The sequence below is a fragment of the Wyeomyia smithii genome, chromosome 2, assembly GCF_029784165.1.
Source record: "Wyeomyia smithii strain HCP4-BCI-WySm-NY-G18 chromosome 2, ASM2978416v1, whole genome shotgun sequence".
NCBI classification, from domain to species: domain Eukaryota; kingdom Metazoa; phylum Arthropoda; class Insecta; order Diptera; family Culicidae; genus Wyeomyia; species Wyeomyia smithii.
Window position 1 is genome coordinate 65,681,922 of NC_073695.1, and position 27,440 is coordinate 65,709,361.

At 31.0% G+C, this 27,440-nt stretch overlaps 1 protein-coding gene across 1 annotated transcript in view; it reads left to right on the plus strand.

The window, feature by feature from the left end:
* Positions 1-7,580: 7,580 nt before the first annotated feature.
* The window catches only part of LOC129723399 (uncharacterized), a 300,768-nt gene continuing 280,908 nt past the window's right edge, over positions 7,581-27,440 (plus strand). The window contains exon 1 of the mRNA XM_055677597.1: positions 7,581-8,957. The gene's annotated coding sequence lies outside the window, so the exon portion shown is untranslated. The remainder of the gene's footprint in view (positions 8,958-27,440) is intronic.

Consider the following 27,440-nt stretch of genomic DNA (forward strand, 5'->3'; position numbering starts at 1 on the left):
TAGCTCTTTATCTTTTTAACTTATTTAACTTTTAACTTTTTAACTTTTTAATTTTTTAACTTTTTAACTTTTCAACTTTCTAACTTTTTAACTTTTTAACTTTTAATTTTTAACTTTTCAACTTTTTTAACTTTTAACTTTTAACTTTTTAACTTTTTAACTTTTTAACTTTTTAACTTTTTAACTTTTTAACTTTTCAACTTTTTAACTTTTTAACTTTTTAGCTCTTTATCTTTTTTAACTTTTTTACTTTTTGACTTTTTAACTTTTTAACTTTTTAGCTGTTCAACTTTTTAACTTTACCTCTTTAAACTTTTTAACTTTTTAACTTTTTAACTTTTTAACTTTTTAAACTTTTTAACTTTTTAACTTTTTAACTTTTATTAACTTTTTAACTTTTTAACTTTTTAACTTTTAACTTTTAACTTTTAACTTTTTAACTTTTTAACTTTTTAACTTTTTAACTTTTAACTTTTTAACTTTTTAACTTTTTAACTTTTTAACTTTTAACTTTTTAACTTTTTAACTTTTTAACTTTTTAAACTTTTAACTTTTTAACTTTTTAACTTTTTAACTTTTAACTTTTTAACTTTTTAACTTTTTAACTTTTTAACTTTTTAACTTTTTAACTTTTTAACTTTTAACTTTTTAACTTTTTAACTTTTAACTTTTTAACTTTTTAACTTTTAAAACTTTTAACTTTTTAACTTTTAAATTTTTAACTTTTTAACTTTTTAACTTTTTAACTTTTTAACTTTTTAACTTTTTAACTTTTTAACTTGTTACTTTTTAACTTTTTAACTTTTTAACTTGTTACTTTTTAACTTTTTAACTTTTTAACTTTTTAACTTTTTAACTTTTTAACTTTTTAACTTTTTAACTTTTTGACTTTTTAACTTTTTAACTCTTTTAACTTTTTAACTTTTTAACTTTTTAACTTTTTAACTTTTTAACTTTTTAACTTTTTAACTTTTTAACTTTTTAACTTTTTAACTTTTTAACTTTTTAACTTTTTAACTTTTTAACTTTTTAACTTTTTAACTTTTTAACTTTTTAACTTTTTAACTTTTTAACTTTTTAACTTTTCAACTTTTTAACTTTTTACCTTTTTAACTTATTTAACTTTTTAACTTTTTAACTTTTTGACTTTTAACTTTTTAACTTTTTAACTTTTTAACTCTTCAATTTTTTAACTTTTTAACTTTTTAACTATTTAACTTTTTAACTTTTTAACTTTTTGACTTTAAAATTTTTAACTTTTCAGTTTTTTAACTTTTTAACTTTTTAAATTTTTAACTTTTTGACTTTGTACCTTTTTAAATTTTTAACTTTTTAATTTTTCAGCTTTTTAGCTTTTTAACTTTTTAACTTTTAAACTTTTAAACTTTTAAACTTTTTAACTTTTTAACTTTTCAACTTTTTAACTTTTTAACTTTTTAACTTTTTAACTTTTTAACTTTTTAACTTTTTAACATTTTAACATTTTAACTTTTTAACTTTTTAACTTTTTAACTTTTTAACTTTTTAACTTTTTAACTTTTTAACTTTTTAACTTTTTAACTTTTTAACTTTTTAACTTTTTAACTTTTTAACTTGTTACTTTTTAACTTCTTAACTTTTTAACTTGTTACTTTTTAACTTTTTAACTTTTTAACTTTTTAACTTTTTAACTTTTTAACTTTTTGACTTTTTAACTTTTTAACTTTTTTAACTTTTTAACTTTTTAACTTTTTAACTTTTTAACTTTTTAACTTTTTAACTTTTTAACTTTTTAACTTTTTAACTTTTTAACTTTTTAACTTTTTAACTTTTTAACATTTTAACATTTTAACTTTTTAACTTTTTAACTTTTTAACTTTTTAACTTTTTAACTTTTTAACTTTTTAACTTTTTAACTTTTTAACTTTTTAACTTGTTACTTTTTAACTTTTTAACTTGTTACTTTTTAACTTTTTAACTTTTTAACTTTTTAACTTTTTAACTTTTTAACTTTTTAACTTTTTAACTTTTTAACTTTTTAACTTTTTAACTTTTTTAACTTTTTAACTTTTTAACTTTTTAACTTTTTAACTTTTTAACTTTTTAACTTTTTAACTTTTTAACTTTTTAACTTTTTAACTTTTTAACTTTTTAACTTTTTAACTTTTTAACTTTTCAACTTTTTAACTTTTTACCTTTTTAACTTATTTAACTTTTTAACTTTTTAACTTTTTGACTTTTAACTTTTTAACTTTTTAACTTTTTAACTCTTCAATTTTTTAACTTTTTAACTTTTTAACTTTTTAACTTTTTGACTTTTTAACTTTTTAACTTTTTTAACTTTTTAACTTTTTAACTTTTTAACTTTTTAACTTTTTAACTTTTTAACTTTTTAACTTTTTAACTTTTTAACTTTTTAACTTTTTAACTTTTTAACTTTTTAACTTTTTAACTTTTTAACTTTTTAACTTTTTAACTTTTTAACTTTTTAACTTTTTAACTTTTCAACTTTTTAACTTTTTACCTTTTTACCTTTTTAACTTTTTAACTTTTTAACTTTTTGACTTTTAACTTTTTAACTTTTTAACTTTTTAACTCTTCAATTTTTTAACTTTTTAACTTTTTAACTATTTAACTTTTTAACTTTTTAACTTTTTGACTTTAAAATTTTTAACTTTTCAGTTTTTTAACTTTTTAACTTTTTAAATTTTTAACTTTTTGACTTTGTACCTTTTTAAATTTTTAACTTTTTAATTTTTCAGCTTTTTAGCTTTTTAACTTTTTAACTTTTAAACTTTTAAACTTTTAAACTTTTTAACTTTTTAACTTTTCAACTTTTTAACTTTTTAACTTTTTAACTTTTTAACTTTTTAACTTTTTAACTTTTTAACATTTTAACATTTTAACTTTTTAACTTTTTAACTTTTTAACTTTTTAACTTTTTAACTTTTTAACTTTTTAACTTTTTAACTTTTTAACTTTTTAACTTTTTAACTTTTTAACTTGTTACTTTTTAACTTCTTAACTTTTTAACTTGTTACTTTTTAACTTTTTAACTTTTTAACTTTTTAACTTTTTAACTTTTTAACTTTTTAACTTTTTGACTTTTTAACTTTTTAACTTTTTTAACTTTTTAACTTTTTAACTTTTTAACTTTTTAACTTTTTAACTTTTTAACTTTTTAACTTTTTAACTTTTTAACTTTTTAACTTTTTAACTTTTTAACTTTTTAACTTTTTAACTTTTTAACTTTTTAACATTTTAACATTTTAACTTTTTAACTTTTTAACTTTTTAACTTTTTAACTTTTTAACTTTTTAACTTTTTAACTTTTTAACTTTTTAACTTGTTACTTTTTAACTTTTTAACTTGTTACTTTTTAACTTTTTAACTTTTTAACTTTTTAACTTTTTAACTTTTTAACTTTTTAACTTTTTGACTTTTTAACTTTTTAACTTTTTTAACTTTTTAACTTTTTAACTTTTTAACTTTTTAACTTTTTAACTTTTTAACTTTTTAACTTTTTAACTTTTTAACTTTTTAACTTTTTAACTTTTTAACTTTTTAACTTTTCAACTTTTTAACTTTTTACCTTTTTAACTTATTTAACTTTTTAACTTTTTAACTTTTTGACTTTTAACTTTTTAACTTTTTAACTTTTTAACTCTTCAATTTTTTAACTTTTTAACTTTTTAACTATTTAACTTTTTAACTTTTTAACTTTTTGACTTTAAAATTTTTAACTTTTCAGTTTTTTAACTTTTTAACTTTTTAAATTTTTAACTTTTTGACTTTGTACCTTTTTAAATTTTTAACTTTTTAATTTTTCAGCTTTTTAGCTTTTTAACTTTTTAACTTTTAAACTTTTAAACTTTTAAACTTTTTAACTTTTTAACTTTTCAACTTTTTAACTTTTTAACTTTTTAACCTTTAAACTTTCAAACTTCTAAACTTTTTAACTTTTTAACTTTTTGACTTTTTAACTTTTTAACTTTTTAACTTTTTAACTTTTTACTTTTTAACTTTTTAACTTCTTAACTTTTTATTATTTTTACTTTTCAACTTATTAATTTTTTTTTTTTTAACTTTTTAAACTTTTTTACTTTTTGACTTTTTAACTTTTAAACTTTTTTACTTTTTTACTTTTTAACTTTTTAACTTTTAACTTTTTAACTTTTTAACTTTTTAACTTCTTAACTTTTTAACTTTTTAACTTTTTAACTTTTTAACTTTTTAACTTTTTAACTTTTTAACTTTTTAACTTTTTAACTTTTTAACTTTTTAACTTTTTAACTTTTTAACTTTTTAACTTTTTAACTTTTTAACTTTTTAACTTTTTAACTTTTTAACTTTTTAACTTTTTAACTTTTTAACTTTTTTACTTTAAACTTTTTAACTTTTAACTTTTAAACTTTTTAACTTTTCAACTTTTTAACTTTTTACCTTTTTACCTTTTTAACTTTTTAACTCTTTAGTTTTATAACTTTTTAATTTTATAACTTTTTAATCTTTCAGCTTTTTTACTTTTTAACTTTTCAACTTTCTGTTTTCAACTTTTTAACCTTTTTTACTTAGTGCTTGATATTTTTCAACTTTTTAACTTTTTAACTTCGTAACTTGTCAACTTGTTAAATTCTTAATTTTTAAACTTTTTAACCTTTTAATTTTTCCAGTTTTGAATTTTTTCTACTTTTCAGCTTTTCTGTTTTCCAATTTTTTAACTTTTAAACTTTTTCCTTCTTAACTATTTCACTTTACAACTTTTTATTGTTTTTGCATTTATTAGTTTTAGTAATTTTTGTGTTATCAATTCTTTATATTTTTAACTTTTTAATAATAATGTATTTTTTATTTTCTGACATTTAAACTTTAAGCTGATTTTTTTGAAACTTTTCATCTCTTTTTTGTTTTTTTTTTATATTTAGATTTTTTTGTTATAGATTTAATTTTTTATTTATTTATTCAACTCTTCAAGTTATAAACTTTTGAATTTTTTAAGTTTTCCAATTTTTATTTTTGCACTTTTTAATTTTTTAGCTTTATTTATTAGTAACTTTTTCAACTTTTGTTTTTAACTTTTTTGTGCTGTTTAGTTCTTCAACTTTTAAACTTTCTAATTTCTTACTATATTACTGCGCAACTTTTCAAATTTTGATTGTTTTTGCTTAAAACAATTTTTGTTGTTATATTTTTGCCATTTTTTTTATTTTCATATTATATTTTTTTTCCTTTTTGACGTTTTAAAATTTTACCTTTTCAACTCTTTGACTTTTTAACTTTTTAACGTCTTCACTTTCCAACCCGTCAACACTTCAGAGGCATTCCACGTGGACAGTTTTCAACTTCATCTTTTTAAGTTTGTAGCTTTTTAACATTTTAACTCTAACTTTTTGGCTTTTCAACTTCTTTTGGTTTTCAATTGTAATAACACTTGATAACTTTCTAACTCTACAATCTTTAACCTTTTCACCCATTTGATTTTCTGCTCTTTAGTCTTTTAATTATTCAACTTTTCGACTTATTAGCCTCCTAACTTTTTACCATTTTATTTCTTAACTTTTGAGCTTTAAAAATTCGGTCTTTATCTTTTAACTGTTCAAATATTAAAATTTTAAACTTCTTACCTTCTTAAATCTTTGGTTTCTTGACTTTTTAATGTTTCCTATTTTTGATTTTTGAACTTATCAACTTCTTATTTTTCTTATTTTCGTATTTTCATTTTAAAATTGTTCTTCAGCTCTCTGTTCTTTATTTTCTAACTTTTTGGTTTCTAACTTATATATATCCTTTGAGTTTTCAAACTTTACCACTTTCAAACTTTCAGACTTTGCAACTATTTAACTTTTTTTTTTCAACTTTTGAAGTTTTTAGCTTCCTCATTTTTTCACTAGTTTTCCCAATTGAAATTTTATAAATACATAATTTAACATTATAACGCTTAATATTTAAATTTTGGAAATTTTTACTTACTAATTTTTCAACGTTTTAACTTTTCAACTTTGTAACTTTTTCATTTTTATCATTTTTTCCCTGTTTTCCAAATTTTTTAACAATTTTTATTATTTTTGAACTAATTTATTTTATTTTAGTTTTGACTATTGAAGCATTCAAATTTATGATTCCCCAAATCTTGAATTTTTTGAGTTATCACCTCTTTAGCTCTTGTGTAATTTTTTAAATTAAATTCCCGAAATCTGTAACATGTATTAAGACCTTACCTTCATTTTCTATTCTCAATAACCTTAGTTTACTTATTAACGTTTTACCTTCACACTTTTTTACTTATGTGTTAAAGTGCTTCGTTTTTGATATCTTAACTTATTAGCTCTTACCTTTTGCAGAGCTTTACTTCTTGAAATTCAAACTTCTTGATTGATTAATATTATAATAATTTAACGGCTCTTTCTTCTTCTTTCTTTCTAGTTAATTTTATTTTTAATTTTTCAACTTTATAGCTTATTGCGTTTTGTATTTTGTTTTAAATTTATAAACTTGTTAACTTTAAAAAGTGAAAACCCCTAAACTTTTAGCTTTTTACTCTTTAGTTGTTTAATTTTTATTTTATTCTCGGCTCAACTTCCACGTTTCAACTTCCCAATTTTTACACGTTATATGTATATATTTGTTACGTTTTTTTTTGACGTTTTTGATTTTTTTACTTGCCTGTTTTTTTTCTAGATTTTCTCAGTGTCTCTTTTTAAAATTTGATTTTTCAAATTTTTCATTTTTATGATTTTTTTGTATATTGGGCTATTATTTTGAGGTGTTTCAACTTTATATCTCATTGCATTTATTACTTTGTTTTCAACTTTTAAACTTCTCAATTGTTAAAACAATAATCTTTAAAATTGTAGCTTTTTCACTCCCTAGCTTTTCTAACATTTTAGTTTTTTTAAACTTTTTAACTATTCAACTTCAAATGTTAAAATTGTAACTTTTTAATTCTTTACCTTTCTAATCCTTCACCTTTCGTGTTTTTAACATTTCATATTCATTACATCAACTTTTCTTTTTAACTTACTTCTTACCTCTCTTTGGTTCTCGGACTTTAAAATTTTAAACATTTAACTTTTTAACCTTTTTTTGTGCTTTTCGATTTTTGACTTCTCCTGTTTTCAACTTCTCTCTACTTCTTATTTTACGAACTTGAAAAAAAATTCAATTTTTCAAGAATTACCTAGTAGTTAATTTTCTTTCACTCGGCTCAGAGCTCTGAAGTTAAATTCACTCACCTGAGATTCAATGCTGCTACCAGAAGAGAGTGAGTTCCCCAAAAGCACGTGGTTAAAGATGTAAACAACAACAGAAAAAAAGTCTCAGCCCAATCTCCGCAGTGAACTTGATCGTCTTTCGGCTCGCTCGTACGTAGGTACGCTCACCAACCGCGAGCAGAGTGGAAAGCATCTCGAGAGCGGCAGAAAAAAAAAATCACATGCCTCGAACGAGAGCTGAAGAAGTGAACCCCCTTTTTTCGGACGGCAATTTCTTCGGCCTCGTGCGGTTTCTTTCGCGTCTTCTTCGCCGCTGCTGCGATCACCTGCTTGCGGCAGCCTGTCGGTATCATCACGCGAAGAAGATGCTCGCATTCGCCGTTTGACCAGCGAGCGGCCTTGACGGACATTTATTCGTGTTTCTCCCGGTGGTACCACCTACCACCAGAAGTTGCGATACGAAAGCGTGCGCGTGCACAGGATTTTCCCAAGGTGGTGATTTTCGTGAAAAGGTTTCTTCGCTTGCGGTGGCGTTGAAGTCGTTGCGCAATTTCTCCCTGGAAGTGTGAAACTTTTCCCAATCTGCTAGAGTGTCGAAATGAAGCGTCTTGAGCGTGAAACGTGAAATAAATGTGATCGAACTGTTGAGTGTTTTCGCTGCCGATAGTCAACAGGGGAAATTTTCAACGGGTTTCTTCGAGTAGACAAGTTGATCCTAGTTGATGCCGCGCGGTGCGTTCGAAAGGTTAGGTCACTGCCTTTAGGTTGTGTGTGCGTGAAACGACAGAAAAAAAAGCTGAATGAAAGCGACAAGAGATCATCGTCATCTGAAAGAAAGTGAAAAGCAATGCGCATAAGTAAAATATAGAACAAGTCGTGAGAAAATCAGACGTGCCCAGAGGGTGGGAGTCGTCGTTTCGTCTGTTGTTCACGCGCCACGACGACGACGAGGGGGGGCAGGTGGCGTCTTTAAGCATTCACAATGCGAGTTTGTCCAACGCTTTTGTTCCGCGTGCACCCTTGAAGTGATGATCGGCAGCAGTTCTGTCATTTTTTCTCAGTCACGAGCAAAGTGAAACCATCAACCGAAGAGCACTGGGAAGAAAAGAAAGCAAATAAGGTGTGATTAGGTTAATAAAAGAAGTACGTTAGAGTAAATGTGGCTGCCGTGGCTGGAATAATGAACCATTGGCGGTGTTAGACAGCAGAAAAACCAAAAGAAGAAGACGAAAAAAAGTCGTTTGTTACAAATTTATTTTCACGAGCTGTGAACAATTGGACGCAAGGTGGGTTTCACTAAGTTTGTTTGCTCTCATCTCCTGGAAAATCGGTTTTTGGTTGTTTTTGTTGTTACCGCTACTCCCCTGTCTGACCGGCCTCAATTATCGCAAATGATTTTTTCCGTTTGGGCGTCAATCATGTAAACTGACTGTGAAGTGACCATTTGGAATCCAATCTGCTGCCTTGATGGTGTTCGGTATGATTTACACCGGTTACGTTTTGCTTCGATAGCGCAGTTTCTTCTAATCGACAAGGTGATCCCCCAGCAAACATTAGTGTAGCCTGCCTGCTGTGCATGAAGTGTGATCCGAGCTAATTGCTTGAAACAGAAGGAAATGAGCTGGGGCAACCATTAGTGATGCTAGCCAGCTGGAGTGAAGTAAGAAGAAAAAAACCATCGAATCGTGGCAATGATTGGTCAGACACTTTCGGATTGGACTTGCTCGAGTGTTAAATTGTTTTCGTGTTGCAGCGTGCAGCTGTGAGGTGAGTTTTATGTTTACAGAGAGAAAAAATCGAAAATATTGTAATTAAGAAAAATTCTGTCCGTCGATTGTGTCTTGCAAAAAAAGACCTTGTAAGGTGGAAAAAACAAGAGATAATATGAATGCTTTATGTGTAGATTTCTATTGTGATATTGTATGTATTTTTTGTATGTACAACGTTACTATGACCGTTATTTAGATGTTTTACAATATTATAAAATATATCCATGTTGCCGTGTTTAACATTCCGGTAAAAGTAGTTCAGTAGTCTGTGAAAACAATATGGTTTCTCGTCAGGCAAGAAGAAGATTTGTATTTGACGTGACAGTTTAGCTAACATCTGATTTACGGATTCAATTTTTTAATTATCAAAATTCTTCCACTATAAAAATGCAATGACGATTGCCAAAATACAGGTTCCATCTGGAATATAATGAATAGTAAGAGTTCCTACAAAAAGATTAAAGGAAAGGCCTTTTTGGAACTTGAAAGGGAGAGTTTCCTTGTTCAAAAACTTGTAAGTCCCAGAAGTCGGTCTCTTCCTAAAAAAAATATTTTTTGAGTTACATTTAATCTAGGCCTCTTTGCATTTCAAAGGCATACGGCATCAAAATAAACTTGGAATCGAACTTTTGAATTACTACCTGTGCAATTTGTTACTAGTCGAAGCTGTGACCGCTTTGAGGCACCTTATCCCGAAGTCCACTTGCGCTGAAATTTTGTATAAAAGACTTTATCTAAAAAAGGAAATCTTATAGATCTACCGTTATGAGAAATGTGAGTTCGATTTTTTTCCATACATTCTATTTGAATGTGCAGAAAGTCGATTTTTATTATTTCGTTTTGTGTTTTTTTTAGATTTTATTTAAAAAGTTTTAGATTTATCAAAAAAAAAGTTTTTGAAATCAAACATTTCATGAACTAACCTGTGCTTTCTTTTCATCGGTCAAAAAACTGAGACATTAACTGCTTTGTGACACAACATCTCAAAGTCCCTTTGAACTGAACTTATTTCGAGAAAACGATAATTTTGAGCCCGCGGAACGAAATTCAAACAGTCGATTTCCATTGGTACCCTGATAATGTTTCATTCCACACTTGATTATTTGTTTTCCTAATTTGAAAAAAATGTTGCACTGAATTTGCAATGAGCATTTCAAAACTGGAATCAGTTTAAGTAAGTAAATTGATGAATTTCAATCAGCCTTTTCTTTTAAATTATGATTTTTTTGAAAGGCATAATAAATCCTTCAACAAATTTTCGATAAAAGTAGGCCTTAGGCTCCAAATTTAATCCGATTGCTTATCTCTTCACGGATGCACAACTCAATACCTGATTATGTTTTTTTCATGAGAAACCTTCTGATGTTTGTGACTCAGGTCGTTTCCTTTCTAACTGAAATTTCGAATAGCGTAAAAATAACATGAAAGCATTTTTACTTCTAAAAACAATCGTTTTTACAACTAAAAAGGCTAAATCACTTCCACTAATATTTTTGGGTGCAAGGACAATGTACAGGCATACCTCGATTATATACACCCTCGATTTTACGTACTTCGATTTTACGTACATTTTACCTCGATTGCATGCACATTTTTAATTCAAATGTTTTTGTTTGAATTGTGCGTATTGCAGGATAATATAAATAAGGTATCGTTCACAAATAAGGGGCTGTCCATGTATCACGTGAAAACTTAGGGGAGAGGTAGGAATATGTCCATGGTCCATATAATTTTTCGAGAATTCATTTGAAAGTTCATCCACGGGGGTCTGAAATCACCCAAAATATGTCCACAAATATGTCAGTTTTGTTACGCGGGGAATACGTTCCAAATGTGTATGGGACCGCGTAAAAAAGACTAAATTGAGTTGAAAAAATAACGTAGAAAACCGTTCCCGACCGATAGTGGTCATTCTGAAGGCCAAAATACAAGGTTATAAATTTTCAGTATTTACAGCAAAAATTGTGAATTTAAAAAAAAAATTATATATGATTATCCCAAGTAACACATGCAACATCTTTTACGAAAGAAATGAAAGGAAAAAGTTATAAATAAGTCATAAATAAGTTACAGGGAAAACATTGGGTTTTAATTCACTCGCATGGATGTTTTAAATCGGAATGATGTTAAAGTTGTAAATACATTACGAATTGCTGTAAAAACTGATTTATAACATGTTTATAGCTAGTTTTTTTCTTGAGAATGCAAGAGAGATAACAGTGGTGAATATGTGTTTGACAGCAAAACGTTTAGTGGAGACAAAATTGAAAAATGGCCGCAAAAGTTGTAGTTCAGTTTTAAATCAGTTGTACATGTGATTTTATGGTGTGAACTATTTCTTCTTCATCAAATACAGTGCAGATCGAAAATACTGTTATAATATTCAAAATTATATAAAATATTTAAACATCCAGGGAATTTATGTTTGATTAAACATAAATAATAAATTTGACAGTAAATTATAATCAATAGATTTATCATTCAATTTACTTAAAACAAGAAAATCATTTGATCTGATCGGCCATGATTTGTTTCAATTCTCTTTTTTTTGTCTTGCTCAATTTGATTTGATCATCGTTAATAACCTCAGATCAATGTTTGAATATTTCTGTTTTACTTAAATTTCAAAATATATTACTTAATTAGACTTAGTTAGGAGAATTTTTTTATTATTTTCTTTACTACAATAATCAAGATGGTGACGGCGATTTTTTTATAGATTGTAGTAGCTTTATATAGCCTTGCTTAATTGGTTTCACGATTCCATCTCCAAATTGTGGCAGAAATTACTCCTCGTTTGGTTTGCTAAAAGAGTAAAAAAGTTCAAATAATTAGTAAATAGTGCATGACATCTTAGCCCTAGTAACAATTTCGGTTTTATCAAAGTTTTATAGCGCTTAAAACAGCCAAAACAGCGCTATAAAACTTTGATAAAACCAGTTTTGTTACTTGGGAGTTCACCTTGATGTTTCAATGTACATTTTTTTTTTCAATTATTTTGCGATATTTTTACCGAAATAAACTTTATAGATAGTGGTTATAAAACGGACAAAATCTTTGGGCAATCGGTGTACCCATTCAACGAATGCTAATAATCAACATGGCTGCCTCGTTAGCGCAAGCGGCGTGCTAAAAACACGTTTCATAATATAATCCTATCGAAAATATATGCGTGCTAAAGACACGTTTCATAATATAATCCTATCGAAAATATATACCTGAGGCTCATTCCTCTAGAGTTCATCTGTTACTGTTTTCTTTATTTCAAATTAAAAAAAAAATATGATATTGATGACTATAATATTGTGGTATTTTCGAAGCGCGTAAATTTTAACGAAGTACAAGGCAAATATTCACGACAAATCTTAAATCGCACGTAGATTTATTGTATTTAATCACTATACCAACACCCTATTCTATCAATGAATTGTGTTTATAATTTCGCAAATGAAGAGCCATGATTATTTTCGTGGGTCATCTGTTTTGTATGTATTAGAAACAATCATCAGCGAGTGAAATTTCAACTTATTTGTGCAATTTGTTTATGACCTATTAATAACAGCCCACCATTTGTTGGTACTGGAAATGTAAGAGTGGTGGTTATAGTCGTTATAAAGTTGTTTTATATAAGTCGTGTGAACAATTCATTTGAAGTTGAATACATGTTTTATATTAGCTCCGCCCCTTGCGCTTTTTGAGTTGTTAACAAGTTGTATATAAGTTTATACGTTATTGTTATAGTGACGAGATTTGTTATATATCAATTACCTAAACTTATTAAAGACTAACCGTGTTACTTGGGATTTGTGTCCTAAAACGAAAAACGTGATTGGAATGTGGTTGATATCTTGTGCTGTCTCTGAGTTATGGAGAAATGCAACCCGCGTAAAAAAAACTTACTTCTTATGGATAGTCACTAATGAAAACTTGTTTGATTTGGAGTCGTTCAATGACTAAGGGACCATCCACATACTACGTGGACAGATTTTTGACGATTTTTACCCCCCCCCCCCCCTGGGACAAATGCCCATATAAATTCTTTTTTTAATGCAAGGATCATGGACATTATACACCCCCCCCCACGTGGTATGTGGAGTATTTCAATAAAAAAACATCTCAATTTTGATACTTTTTCTCTACTGTCATTTTTAATCTGGCTGAAATTTTGCAAAGATGTTCTAATTGGCTGAAGTACCATTTTGTGCTACTACATAGTTTTTCGAATCACTTTAAAAATATTTGTAATCACCGAATAAATTAACCATTTTCACATACTAATTAGTGAAAATGGTTAATTCATTTGATGATTACACACATTCTTAAAGCCAGAACGGTTTATTCGGTCGATGAAGCGTCTTCGGCAAAGTTAAAGATAATAATTTTGTATTCCCGAAGATGATGCACACCGTGAACAAAAAATTAACAAAATTATTTATATCAAAAAGCTTAATTATATAATTTTTTTTATAACAACTACCAAAGCCCAGCTGAACATTTATGGTTATCTGATCATGGAGGAATAAAAAACAAGTAAGAAACAGAAAATTCTGATTTTCCATAAAGAATAAACAATTTTGAAGCAAAAACGGTTTCCTTGACTGGTATATGGCAAATCATAATAAGATCACACCAAAAAAACCTAAATTAATCCACCTAGCGGTCAGACCCAGCCCTTCTCATTTAAACTTTCATTTGTTAAAAAAGATTTACATGAACGCTTCAATCCAACAAATGTATATTCACTCTTTAGGTTCTAAAATATTGATGTTGTAATCTAAACATATAAAAATGCAGTCCGGTTTGTCTGTCTGTTTGATCCATATAGGCTCGAAAACTACCGAACCGATCGATGTGAAAATTTCTATGTAGGGGTTTTTGGTCCCGGTAAAGGTTCATATGATAGTTTGAGACCCCTCCCTCTTCTGGAAAGGAGGGGTCCAATACAAATGAAACATACATTCCTGCACAACTCAAAAACAAACCAAGCAAATGAAACCGAATTTGGCATGTGGATGTTTTAAAGGGTAATAAATATGTTCATAATGGTTCGACGCCCCTCCCTCTTATGGAAGCACATGTTTCTGCACAAATTTCTGCACATCTCGCGAACTAATCAACTAAATGGAACCATATTTGGCAGGTAAATGTTTTTAGTGGTAACAAATATGTTCCATAATCCACCTCAGGCAACATTTTGGATTGTAAGATAGCAACTTCCGGTTTCTGGAAAAACAGCCAAAAATGGACGATTTCCACCCAATATAATAATATCCGGATAAAGAAAGATACACAGGAGCTAAATTCGACCACAGATACCATTTTGAATTCTAAGATGGCGACTTCCGGTTTCGGAAAAACAGCGGCAAACGACCAAATACCACCCAAAAAGGGGGGTATTTTCGGAATCGTAATGATGCACTGGAGCCACAAATCGACTTCAGACACCATTATGAATTGTAGGATGGCAACTTGTGGTTTCTGGAAAACAGCCAGAAATTGCCGAATTCCGTCTAACATGAGTATCTCCGGATCTAGAATGATACACAGCAGCTGAAATCGTTCAAAGACCCTATTTTGGATTCTAGGTTGGCGACTTCCGGTTCCTGGGAAACAGCGGAAAATGATCGAATTACACCCAATGTGAGTGTTTCTTCAACCAGAATGACGCTCAGAGGCCAGAAATTATCTTAAATACCATTTCGAAATCCAAGATGGCGACTTCCGGTTTGTGAAAAACAGCCTAAAATAACCAAATACCATCCAATATGAGTATCTCTGGAACCAGAATGATGCAATGAGCTAACAATTGACCTCAGGCACCATTTTGAATCGCTAAATGGCAACTTATAGGAAACAGCCGAAAATGACCAAATAATACTAAACATGGATATTTCCGTAATCGAGATGATGCATAGAAACCAAACATTGACCCTTGACACCATTTTGAATTTAAAGACGACCACTGACAGTCTCTGGAAAACAACCGAAATAAATAAATACCTCCCAATATGAGTATTTCCGATGTCAGATTGATGCCAGAAAATTTGCTGAAAATGACCGAATACCACCCAATATGAATATATTCAGAATTAGGGCGATGTACAGAAGCCAAAAGTCGAGGATGTTGTCATTTCGATAAAACCAATCATTTCAAACGATTTGTCTTTTGACTTTGATCATATCCTATGGCCGATTCGTCGTGCATTTGCAGACTTCAAACAAACCGCAAGGAATCAATGAACTTGGAACGTTCAAATAGTACGACACCACATTTCAATTATGTTGAGGCCACATATATCGATCAAAGCAGGTATAGTTTTAAATAGTCTTTGAATTTCTCTTCTTTCCATAACTTTTGAGCCACATATCAAATTGTTATGAAGTTTGTTATTTGTATGTTTGAGAGATGACTCGTTCGTATGACGCTAGTTATGTTCAAATAAGTCATGTAATCTTTGAGCTAATAGACTTTCGTTGTTTTATTAACAATTTAATACATAACGGTTGCTTAAGTTCGATTATAAGCAAATGAAATGGGAACGTGTAGGGCAGCCAAAGTTTGAAACCACGTGTTCAATCATAATTCATCAATTAACCCTTAACTAGCCCGCTCATCTGATAATAATAATCAAATCGGTTGTGTAGTTTCTGAGATAATGAAGTTTCGTGATTTTCACAAGTCGGCACATTACAAATGAAGTTACAGTTCGATTACAGTAAAATTCAATAGGGTCTTCTGAGGCAGCTAGACCATTCATTAGACACTAATTTTGCGGAAATCGGGTCAACCATCTCTGAGATGAGTGAGTGAGTCCAAGTAGTCTTCGGAATGTTCCTTTGCATAGCTGGATTTCACATTTTTAAACATAACAGGCAAAGTAATAGTCTGACTGCAAAACAAATCAATAGGGTCTTATGGGGCAATTAGACCTTTCATTTGACACTGATTTTATGAAATTCGGTACTGCCATCTCTGAGAAACATGAGTGAGATTAAATAGTCTTCAGAACACGTTTCTTTCCATAACTTCTGAACCACATGTTCAATCTTCATAAACTTAAGAGTTCTCCAGGTAGCCCGTTCTTTTAAGACTAATTTTGTTCAAATCGGTTTTGTAGTTTCTGAGATATTGATGTTTCATGATTTTCACATTTTTAAACGTAACCTCTAAACTAAAAATCCGATTACAATGAAATTCAATAGGGTCTTATGGGGCAACAAGACCTTTCATTTGCAATTGATTTCATGAAAGTCGGTCCAGCCATCTCTGAGAAAAGTGCCATTCGGCCCTTTGGAGCACTTTTATACTTTCGGTTTTGCAAGTGATTGCTATACCTTTCTAGGAGAAAGGCAAAAATACAGACAAAGAAAAATAAAAAACAACACTAGCATATAATAATAACATAAATTAAATATCTTTAAAAATATACTCTTTAAAAACTGAGTTTTCTACGAGAACTCCATTTTGCTAGTGAAACAATCATAACGTGTGAGGAAAAAAATCCGAACAACTTTTAAATTGGTCTACGATTTCGAAGTGCTGCACAAATCGAAAAATCCTTTTCCACAAAATGAATATCCACTTTTATATAACTGGTAATACGACTAGTCGATTCTGTCAAGTGACGCTTAGTTGGGAAAAAGGCGTGATCGGAAGAAGATCGTCGTAAATTGATTTGCACTTTTTGTGAGTGAAATAAAGAAAAATCTAAAACTGAAGTGTTCCACTATTCTAAAGATCTTGGATATAGAAAAAAATATTTATATACATTATCGACAAACTCTTCGGGAATGGAAATACCTTCAAAAGAAAATCTGGTTGCGGACAAAAATGCATTTTGCAAGAGAGCGAAGTTCGAGCGAAGTTGAGAGCGGAAACGCCTGGTCGGTCGGCGTAATCATATTGTGAGCTAAGCAATAAATATCCGATTGATTCAAAAACGGTGAACAAGTATCTGCATGAAATGGGTTTAAAACTTTAAATATAAATACTATGAAAATGACACAGTAGTGTTTTGGCCAAACCTTGTATGGTCAAACTATGCTAATGTAACTTTAGCGGATTTGCGGCAAGGCAATATCGGGTTTATTCCGAAAGGATACAATTCTCAAAATGTGCCACAGCTGCAATCTATTGAAACTTTCTGAGCAAATTTGAAGCGAATGGTCTACCATAAAGGTTACAAGGCAAAAAACGTCGATTGTTTGATAGAAAAATCAAGAAGGAGCTCAAAACAATTGAAACATCCGGAACTCAGGAAGCTATAAAACAAGTACCCCAGAGGATCAGGAAATCAGTGCGATGAGGAGCTGAGTTTTTGCTATAAGGTTTGTTAATGAGTTAAATTACTTGAATAAACAAACATGTATGGAAAACTAAGTTGCGCACGATTTTAATTTGGAATTGAAAGTTTGTTAGGATTTTTTCCTCATACGTTAGTTAACTAACCTTGAAGATATTAAATTAAAAATATTAGTTAGTATGGGTAAAAATGTGTGGCCCACGTATGTAACCCACACATACACATATACACACGCACTCATATACATTGTTTCATTTGATTCCTTTCAGATATTCTGAGTGAGTTCCTAGCCATAAACAGCCCAGTAGAGAACGTCTATCAATTACGTAACGCAAATAATTATCTTCTTCGACTCCCCTTCCCGCTATGTAACTATTTTTCGGCCATTAAAATTTTGTTATATGCATCGTCAAACTTTCCAACCCCCTCTTTGGATGTTACGTAATAATTGGATGTTCCTTTACATGTTTTTTTGCAATTTTCCGATTACGGAAATTATTTTTGGGTTATTAAAAATTTTGGAAATATTGCTTCGATTCAACGCACAATTCGATTTTACGTACATTTCAAAAACGAGAATGTGCGAAAAATCGAGGTATACCTGTACTGGGAAACGCGTATCTTCTAGATAAACTTGAAAAAAAAAAACAGGGATTTTTTTCTGAAGCTAATTAGACTCCATTCCAAAAGTAATAAAAAAAAATTAAAAATAAAATTCTTTCAAATTTCGAGAAAACAACTTTTAGCAGATAAACGCAATAAACCCTTGCTTTTGTGTTATTTATACCAAATATAGTTGATTTCAAAATAGCCGGTAGTCGCACTGTTTGCATGACTACTGCTGGAGATATTGACGAATTTAGGTTCGCTTTTTGAAACGATGACTGCGACATCCGTTACCATTCAATGCGTTTGATTATTTACAATTTATTTCAATAGTTGCTGTACAAATGGGGATCTGAGTTTCCTTTAACATTGTGCGAAAAGCGTTAACGCTATGGTTATCAAGCAAATATATACCAAAACAGATTTGACAGTTTTCCCGAATCTTTCATTAATACACCAGTACAAACATGTACTGGATACTATTACTGCTTAATATTTTTTTTTTTTTTTTTTTTTTTTTTAAGGGGGGATTTGTTAGTAGCTTAAGTATTTATGATAAATATTAGTAAATAATGAGTATGTGTGTCCAATCACAAATGGTGACTTCTCAACACTGTTAGAAATTTGTAATTTTAATTGTTAGGATTTGTTTGCTTTCGCAATTAGGACTTATCATTCGTAGGGATTTAAACCTACTTGTCAGAAAAGGGGAAGTAAACTTACAACTAACTTAATTGCTAACTTATTGGCTATAAAGAGAGCTTATCGTAGCAATTGAGGATTGCAACGGTTTTTGTCGAAAATTGTTAATAATTTTATTTGACATAGCTTCTAATGGTTCAACACCAGTAAGTCTATGTAATTCGAGTGTACCAAACCAAGGAGGACGCTTCAAAATCATTTTCAGAATTTTATTCTGAATCCTTTGGAGCGTTTTCTTCCTTGTTGAACAGCAACTTGACCAGATCGGTACAGCATAAAGCATTGCTGGTCCATAAATTTGTTTGTAAATCAAAAGTTTGTTCTTTAAACAAAGTTTAGAATTCCTGTTAATAAGAGGATATAAACATCTCGTATATTTGATGCACTTGGCTTGTATACTCTCAATGTGCTCTTTGAAAATAAGTTTTTTATCATAAATTAGTCCCAAGTACTTAACCTTGTCGGACCAACTTAAAATAACCCCATCATCTTGACAACGTGATTATTGTTTGGCTTGAGGAAAGAAGCCCTAGGCTTATGAGGAAAAATTATCATTTGAGTTTTAGAAGCATTGGGAGAGATTTTCCACTTTTGCAAGTAGGAAGAAGAAATATCTAAACTTTTCTGCAATCGACTGCATATGACACGAGAGCTTTTTCCTTTTACGGAAATGCTTGTGTCATCGCAGAACAATGACTTTGTGCATCCTGGAGGCAAATCAGGAAGATCTGAAGTGAATATGTTGTACAGGACTGGACCCAAGACTGAACCTTGAGGTACACCTGCTCTGACAGGAAATCTATCAGATTTTGAATTCTGATAGACAACCTGCAGAGTTCGATCAGTAAGATAATTTTTTAAAATTTTGATTAGGAAAATTGGAAAATTAAAAGTTTGCAATTTCGCAATCAAACCTTTATGCCAAACACTGTCAAATGCTTTTTCTATGTCTAAAAGAGCAGCTCCAGTGGAATAACCTTCAGATTTGTTAGCTCGTATCATATTAGTAACTCTGAGCAATTGATGAGTTGTGGAATGCCCATGGCGAAATCCAAACTGTTGATTTGCAAAAATTGAATTTTCGTTGATGTGTGACATCATTCTGTTAAGAATAATTCTCTCAAACAGTTTACTTATTGAAGAAAGCAAACTGATTGGTCGATAACTTGAAACTTCAGCTGGGATCTTATCCGGTTTTAAAATGGGAGTAATTTTTGCATTTTTCCATAATTTGGGAAAATATGCAATTTTGAAGCAGCAATTGAAAATTTTCACTAAAACTTCCATTGTGCTCTCAGGGAGATGTTTGATTAGTATATTAAAGATTCCATCGTCACCAGGTGCTTTCATATTTTTGAAATTTTTAATAATTGATTTAATCTCATTCAAGTTAGTTTCAATTATTTCCGCAGGTAAAAAATTCTGGGAAGAAATTAAATCAAATTGACGTGTGACTTCATTTTCAATTGGACTCACAAAATTCAAATTTGAGTTATGAACACTCTCAAACCTCTGAGCAAGTCTTTGAGCCTTTTGTTCATTGGATACAAGAAAACGTTCACCATCTTTTAAAACTGGAATAGGCTTTGAAGGTTTCTTAAGAATCTTCGACAGCTTCCAAAGTGGTTTTGAATATGGTTTCAATTTTTCAACTTTAGTCTCAAAATTTTGATTTCTCAGAAGAGTAAATCTATGTTTAATCTCTTTCTGTAAATCTTTATAAATAGTTTTAAAAACAGGGTCACGAGAACGTTGATATTGACGTCTGCGGACATTTTTCAAACGAATTAGAAGTTGAAGATTTTCGTCAATTATTGATGAATCAAATTTCACTTGAGCCTTTGGAACAGAATAATTCCTGGCATCAACAATTGCACATTTTAATGCTTCCAAAGCGGAATCAATATTCACTCCGTTTTGCAAATCAAGCTCATTATTGAAATTTCTCTCAATATGAGTTTTGTAACTTTCCCAATTAGCCTTGTTATAATTAAAAACAGAGCTCATAGGGTTTAAAACTGATTCATGGGATAAAGAAAAAGTTATTGGAAGATGGTCAGAATCAAAGTCAGCATCTGTGATCAAATCACTACATACATGACTTTGATCTGTTAGCACCAAATCAATTGTTGAAGGGTTTCTTACAGAAGAAAAGCATGTAGGACTATTCGGAGACAAAATAGAATAGTATCCTGAAGAACAATCATTGAATAAAATTTTGCCATTGGAATTACTTTGAGAATTATTCCATGAACGATGTTTAGCGTTAAAATCGCCGATTATGAAAAATTTCGAACGATTTCTGGTGAGTTTTTGTAAATCACCTTTAAAATAATTTTTGTGCTCGCGTGTGCATTGAAATGGTAAATATGCTGCGGCAATAAATAAAATCCCAAGTTCAGTTTGAACTTCAATTCCCAAAGTTTCAATAACTTTCGTCTCAAGATGGGGAAGAGCACGATGTTTGATTCGGCGATGAATAACAATTGCAACTCCACCGCCGGAACCCTGAATCCTATCATATCTATGAACCACGTAATTGGGATCATATTTTAATTTAATGTTAGGTTTCAAAAATGTTTCAGTAATAATTGCAATATGCACATTATTTACTGTTAAAAAATTAAAAAGCTCATTCTCATTGGCTTTCAATGAGCGAGCATTCCAATTTAATATTTTAATTGTTTTATTTAAAATCATTGCTAAATTTTAAATTAGAAACAATTTTAATAGTAAAATTTGCGCCAATTTGAATGGCTTCAAACATTGATTTTGCCTGCAACATGGCGTTCATAAGATCGAATTGCCTGTTGCAAAAAAGAAAGTTTACCTGCCGTAATAGGCCCCAGGCAGTTGACATTAGAAAAAATATTTTCGGCAGCAATATTAGCTGGAGTAATAGGTGTACAATTATTTTCTAGCGTGTTTTGCTTACCCATATTAACGGTCATTTTCGAACTACCAACACTAGGCGGTATAATGTTCGAACTACCTGTAACCTGTGCATAAGTTTAACGGGTATGCAAAGGAGTAGGTAAATTATGCGTCACTGGTACGCTTGGAGAATTTTGTTTTGAAGTTGGTTTTAATTGAGAAATTGAATTTTGTTTACCTTGCCTTGCCTTAACAATTGCTAAACGGACTGGGCATTGATAAAAATTTGACATATGGTTGCCGTTACAATTCGCACAGCGAAAATTTTTACTCTCTTTCACAGGACATGTGTCCTTTTTGTGAGAAGAGTCTCCACAATTAAGACATTTTTGGTCCATGTTACAGAATTTGGAACCATGGCCATAACGTTGGCAAGTACGGCATTGGGTGATATGCTTTTCACCTCCGCCATACTTCCTATAAATTTCCCACTTTACACGCACATTATACAATGCATGTGCTCTTTCAAAAAATTTTAAGTTGTTAACCTCATTGCGGTTAAAATGAATTAAATAATTAACAAGGGAAATTCCAGTTCTCTGACTGTTTTCGCCTCGTGATTTTTGTTTCATTAGAATTACTTGGGTAGGGGCTATGCCAAGTAATTCTGTTAAAGTAAGTTTGATCTCATCAACGGTTTGATCGTTGGTGAGACCTTTCAAGACAACCTTGAACGGCTTGGCGTTCTTGGTGTCATATGTAAAAAAATTTGTACATCTTGTCAGTTAAATACTGAACAAGACGATCACGACCCTTTACTGAGTCGGCTAATAAGCGGCATTCACCTCTATGGCCAATTTGATAGGTAACTTTAACGTCAGAAACAAACGTTGAAAGTTCCTTTTTGCATATATTAAATTCAGAAGAAATAGTTACCACAATAGGTGGAACTTTCTCCTTTTTTAAAGATTTTATATTTTGTATAGTTTCATTATTGGTAACTTCCATTTCACCAGCTTCTTGCTCAGGCAAAATATCAAAAAGAATGTCACTACAGACACTCGATGTGTCAGAAAGAGATGCCTCTCTTTTCCTCCCCGCAGCGATGCGAGGTTTCTTTTTCCGTCCAGCCATTTCAGGTGATACGAAAAAAGTTAAAACAAATGTTAAATTTAAAAGTAGGTAGTCTTGAGAAAGACTGATGGGAAATAACTTTCAGGTAGTCTTCAAAAGACACACTGACAAAACACAAACTTTGAAGCTATAGGCAGTCAAAGACCAGTCCACAAGCAACCGAAAAAACGTCTGATCTGTAGGACAGTTCAAGACGCACTGCTTAATATTTTGTTATTTTAGCTATTTCAGTCGGCCAAAAGCACTGTAAAAGCATGATAAAATGTTTATACAAAATATGCGCTACGACTAAGACACATTATTTATTCAGGTTTCAAGCCTAATTAAAAACTACGCTAATTTTGCACAATTTTGATGTAGTTTCGCACCATTCAACAACTTTTGTCTGTAAGAAGAGATATGGAACAGGCAAATATATATTTTGGTGGAAATCTGAATAAACTTGACAGTTAGAAAGGTCGAAAATTCCAAATTTTTTAAGCAAATCTTCAAGCGCATTAAATATGTAAACAATGTCGAAAAGAGTGATCAATTATTAAATAGGGTAACGGGGGTATTTTGGCCCACATGCATATTTTGGCCCACCCGGTAACATTTTACGCATTTTATCTGATAAATTCAATGAATATTATAAAACTGTGCATGCAACATTGAATAACACACCTAAGAATCATACTACACTATAATTTTCGGCGAAAAACTGGCTCTAGGTAGTGTTATTTTGGGATTAGTTCAAACATATTCAAAGTCATGGCTGAGTCAACCCAAAGTCAAGAGGAAGTGGTTGTATACCAGTCAACGTCCGGAAGCTATTGTAACAAATATGTATGCTTTTGAAACAATTCGTTGTTGTAGTAACATCAATAAAATGTCATAGAAACAATTTGTATACTCTAACATGTTGGAAAAAGTTGAAAAAGTGGTTAAACGCATGGCCGAAATATGTTTGCCTCTTTCTGAAGCAAACATATATTGGCCATGCCAAGTTTTGACATCTCTTTGATTAACGTTCGGCCATTGCACGTGAACAGAGAAGCAGCTTGTGACAATTTACAGGTGATTACTTCTTAATTTATCACATTTAACGATGTGAAATTGGTTGAGAATGCCTGTCAAACCGCTATAAGTCAAATTATTTCATTTTTAGATGCCTAAAATTTACAGAAATTCACAGCAGAAGGATATTCTCCTCAAACTCACTATTTTTGCTCTAAAAATACCGATGATGATCCTAAATATAATTAGTCCGAACTATTAACATACACGTCTGTAGATATAAAGGTGGGCCAAAGTAAAAATTTGGTGGACCAAAATATGTTTTTAGTACTTCGTAGAAATTTTGATATTTCTAGGATATTTTTCGATATATTGCATTGTTGAACGGTGTAAATTGAAATAGACACTTGACTTTTAACAATGGTATAATAGAGTAGGTATTTATGTTGAAAATTTGTGTTTATTTTTAATGAAATGTGCGAACACTTCCCAAAGCTGGCCAAAATACCCCCGTAACATAGGGTGTTCTCAGTTCCATGGTAGACCTTCAGATAATTGACTGCATGTATATGTATTAATTGATTGTCATTCTCTGGGGACTCTCCCAGTTGGTCTCGAGATACGATAGTGGCCTAACAAGCCAGTCCTCGTAGGTTCGAGCCTCGGCTCGGAAGAGACTGTTAGTGTTAATAGGATCGTAGCGCTAGCCCCGCAATCGTCCTGTATACTTTAACAGTTGGCTGCGAAGTCTGTGTATAGTAAACAGAAGGTCGAGTTCCGAATCGGAACGTAGCACCGAGGCAAGTACTGCGAGGAATGAAGAAGTGGTTTTCGGCACTTCTTCATTCCTCGCAGTACTCCAATAAAAACGCCCAGACGAGTTCTATTGCTGCTAAATTACACTGGGCAACACAGGTTTTGTCCTAGAGCTCAATCTAAAAATATAAGCAGAATTATAGCTTTGTAACCATTCCTGTGAAATTTAGCACCACTAGCAAGCAAGCTCGGAAGTGGGTCAAAAAACATCCGCAAAGTAATTGCTCGCCGGGTTCGTCTTTTATTTTTGCTCACGGAAAAATTTTATTCAAGTCTCTGAAGACTCTACGCACTTCCGACTTGTCTGGGGCATCAATCTTTTATTTTTCTAGTTTAAGCTCTAAGAGAAATTTTTTTCGCTTTCGTCGCCCTGTGTTATTATTACCTTATTTAATCCGTTTTTAGACATTTCGGATCCCCTTCCCGCAAAAAAGAGAGAATCATGTGAAGCCGAATTGTTATTGTATCTTCGAGTATCGCTTACACTCTTAATATTACAACAGATTTCAAATAAATCAATTTAACGTCCGGATAAGCCTATTTTACTATTGAAGAAGAATTGGGGCAAAATCGACATGTTGCAGACATTCTAAGTTGATCAGACACTTTCCAATCGATTTCTGAGACTTTTTTTATTGAATATAAGATATGGTTTGACTACCACTTTTAGATATTAGCGCATTACCATTAACGCTCAGACATTTTTTTTCCTGTATGGGCTTCCTCACTGCGACCAGAATCGTAAATCTATTGTGAGATATGCCCGGGTGTCTGCTGTATCCCGCACTTCTGTTAATAGCAATACTTCTATTGAGAAGTGGCATGCTTATTATTATTGTTCATCAGTGCTTGTGTATAATGTGCTACTCTTCCTTACAACGCTTACTGTTCTACTATACCGATACTCGTTCCTCTTGCCAAATATCACCAATTATAATTCCCTGGAGAAGTTTCGTCGTGCGTCCTTCTGGCCAGTTTTATTGATATAAGAGGGACTTATTTTTTGTTAAGAGGAAGTCACGCAGCGATTTCAGCGTAAAGGAAGAGTAACTGGTGGGGAACCTGAGAATAAACCCATGATTAAGTCCTTTTTTTTTGACATCGGATGGCCTGGTTCTACTAAGATTCGAACCCACGACCATCCGCTTGAACGCTCAGACATACTCGATATTCTTTGCTTTGTGAAATATACTAAAACGATGCGAAAACCGCTTTCGTAGAATCACCGTTTTGAGCACGTTTGTTGTCCGATTTAAAATCTTTTTTTCTTAAAGATGGGTAAGAAGATGCTAATATGTGGACAAACTCTTAGAATTTCGATATTCGATAAAACAAAATGGCGTCGCAAAAACCTCGAAAATTTCCGATTTCTAATAAATTCAAATTGGCGCCATTGTTGCCCCTTCAGTTGAAATATGTTCAAACTCGGGTAAATTTGGTTTTGCGTCAAAATACACAAAAAAAATCATATATAGAAACCTAGACAGGAAAAAAGTTAATTTTTGTTGCACTGTTTTATTTATATGATTCGTTGGATTTTTAACAAAATTCGTCTTATATAACGTACAGTAATAACAAATTTTAAATTTGTCGCCACTTTTTTTCTCTCGCAGCGCTTGTACAACAGCGTCTGTGACGTCAAACTCTCTGTTCCATTGGAAAGCAAATGAGCGTAAACCAGCCGTTTTAGATTGCTAGACCTTTTATATACGATAGTGAGTTGTTTACAGTTGAAGTCAAATAGACGTTAAATTTAAGTTACTTATTAATGAGAGAAACTTCACCCATTTTTGAAAACTGCTACCAATTATTCTTTGATAAATTTTCGATTGATTTTCAAAATTTTAATCTCGCGCTTTGTGATATATCATTCAAGGGGAACTGCTTTTAATCACGCTTGCTTTATTTGAAATACATTATGAAAAACATATACTTTGCGTGTAAACATACAGGAAAAAGAAGACAAGAAGACCTCGCGGAGGAATTCCATCGTTAAAAACTCATTGACAGAACAGCCCCCACATTACTAAACATATGTCTACGGTATATTAATAGTGTTGGTAGTTGAGCTCGTTAGAAACCATCAGGCGTAAGATGTTTTTAGTTTCAGTTGAATCAGTCTCAACCTAGAACGGGTGTCATAAACAGCTCAGTTTGTTGTGTAAATCATTGTATACTATGTACTATAAAATGTTGCCAAAAAGGGTCCCGCTTTCGTTGCCAAAATCGGAGTGTGCCAAAAACGTAGCATGCCAAAAACGGAACATGCCAAAAATGGAAACATTATTCAAATTTACAATATATCAATTAGGGGAACTGCTCCATTATTCATCTCATTAAACCGATATTCCCGAAGAATGCACGGATTAAACACTTTATGTTATATGACATTATGCCTTCCTTGACTGTGCTCCCCGTAATTCCGGAGGTTAATATTTTACCCCTCGTAATAGACCTGCTTGAAATATTTATGCAAACGGTACGAATGTAATTCATGAATTAAAATAACAACAAATGTCTCTTTTGAAATGACAGAATTCAGAACCTACGTAATATTTTCAATGTAACTATTGGTCCATAAAAATAATTAAAACGAAATAAGTGGAATCAAAGGCCTGATAGGTGAAAGATATTCAACACTCATATTAACAGAAATGCCCAATCACGCAATAAATTTAGTGCTCAATTGTCTCATAACATCGAAGCGTTAAAATCTCCCGCTACAAAATCCACCAGCAGAAAAAAAACAGATCCCGTAAAAACGTGATTTCAACCTCAGCGAATTTCTCACACGCACCCATGTTGCGCTCTAATCGTTTGTTCTGCCGAGTGTGAGGATCTCTTCATTAGCAAACGTCCGGCTGAATGCCGCACCACCGCCGCCGCGCCGCTATCGGCTTCTGATGCTGCGCTAATTGAAAGAAGCGAAAATAATTAGCGCTGGAAAAACGCATTTTATCGATTTGCAGTTTGCCAGCAGAATCGAGTGTCATGTCGTGTGGAGGTTCGAATGACCGAATAGAAGTGCCGTGTCATTACCGGCGAATAAG